This window comes from Leucoraja erinacea, chromosome 37, assembly GCF_028641065.1.
Source record: "Leucoraja erinacea ecotype New England chromosome 37, Leri_hhj_1, whole genome shotgun sequence".
NCBI lineage: Eukaryota > Metazoa > Chordata > Chondrichthyes > Rajiformes > Rajidae > Leucoraja > Leucoraja erinaceus.
This window is the reverse complement of record NC_073413.1, coordinates 10377032-10378957: the sequence shown is the minus strand read 5'-3', so window position 1 is coordinate 10378957 and position 1926 is coordinate 10377032.

The following is a 1926-nucleotide window of genomic DNA, read 5'->3' as shown; positions in this document are numbered from 1 at the left end:
TTCTCTCCATACCCTCTGATCCCTTTAGCCACAAGGGCCACATCTAACTCCCTCTTAAATATAGCCAATGAACTGGCCTCGACTACCCTCTGTGGCAGAGAGTTCCAGAGATTCACCACTCTCTGTGTGAAAAAAGTTCTTCTCATCTCGGTTTTAAAGGATTTCCCCCTTATCCGTAAGCTGTGACCCCTGCATCTAGTCCTGTCCAACCCCTTAAGATGCTGGTTTACACCGAAGATAGACACAAACAGCTGGAGTAACTCAGCGGGACAGGCAGCGTCTCTGGAGAGATAGAATAGGTGATGTATCGGGTCGGATGTACCCTTCTCCAGACTCCTGCAACAATGGACCATTGTGGGCTCCGACTTTCTTGGGTCATCAGTGTGGCGGCTCTGATTTGATTTGTACATTGTACACTTACCCCTTATTCTTAATACAGATACAGTGCGTAAGCTATTTTGCTTTTTGTCCAAGCCATCTATTTTGGGATCTAACTGAGCCACAAACTCCCGTTGATCAGATAACTATGTTTTAGAAGGCTATTAAGCTAAAGACCTTTAGTTGGAAAGTTACATTTTATTACTGCATGGTGTGGTAACAAACCTGAAATATAAGAGGCCTTAAATGTCTAGCAGATGCCTCTCAGCCCTTGAGTTGACTGGGATTAAAACTGCTTATCCTTGGCAGGAGCCTTGCCTTGCTTGCGGTCGGGGTGATAGGGCCAGATGCAGAACTCTGAAGGATTTCGGAGACGTGGCTGAAACAAACTGCAAGATATTTTAACACACAACGAGCGTTTGATGGCACTGGGCCTGAACTCGCTGGAGTTTAGAAGATTCAAAGCTGTGGGGGGGGGGGGGGGGGGGCTCATTGAAACGTACAGAGTCGTGAAAGGCTTGGATAGAGTGGATGGGGAGAGGATATTTCCACTAGTGGGAGAGTCTAGGACCAGAGGTCACAGCCTCAGAATTAAAAGGATGTTCTTTTAGGAAGGAGATGAGGAGGAATTTCTTTAATCAGAGGGCGGTGAATCTGTGGAATTATTTGCCACAGACGGCTGTGGAGGCCACAAGTCAGTGGATATTTTTAAGGCAGAGATAGATAGATTCTTGATTAGTGCGGGTGTCAGGGGTTTGGGGGGAAGGCAGGAAAATGGGGCGAGGAAGGAGAGATAGATCAGCCATTATTGAATGGCGGAGTGGACTTGATGGGCCGAATGGCTTAATTGTACTCCTATTCCTTATGACCTTATGACTGCACAATAAATAGTCAGTAGTGTATTTACAGCATCAGTCTAGACCCAAAACGTCGCCTACTTCCTTCACTCCATAGATGCTGCCCCACCCGCTGAGTTTCTCCAGCATTTTTGTCTACCTTCAATGCATTTACAGGCATGCTTTACTGAACCTTTTCATTCCTCTAGTTTCCCTCTCCCCTGACTTTCAGTCTGAAGAAGGGTCTCGACTCGAAACGTCACCCATCCCTTCTCTGCAGAGATGCTGCCTGTCCCGCTGAGTTACTCCAGCTTTTTGTGTCGATCTTCAAGAGTCATTCTATTCCCAGTCACCTGATCTAGATCTTTGGAGATCAGTCACCTGATCTCCAAAGATCACACCTGGAGTATTGTGTGCAGTTTTGGTCCCCTAATTTGAGGAAGGACATTCTTGCTATTGAGGGAGCCCAGCGTAGGTTCACCAGGTTAATTCCCGGGATGGCGGGACTGTCATATGCTGAGATAATGGAGCAGCTGGGCTTGTACACTCTGGAGTTTAGAAGGATGAGAGGTTATCTCATTGAAACATTTAAGATTGTTAAGGGCTTGGACACGCTAGAGGCAGGAAACATGTTCCCGATGTTGGGGGAGTCCAGAACTAGGGGCCACACACGGTTTAAGAATAAGGGGTAAGCCATTTAGAACAGAGACGA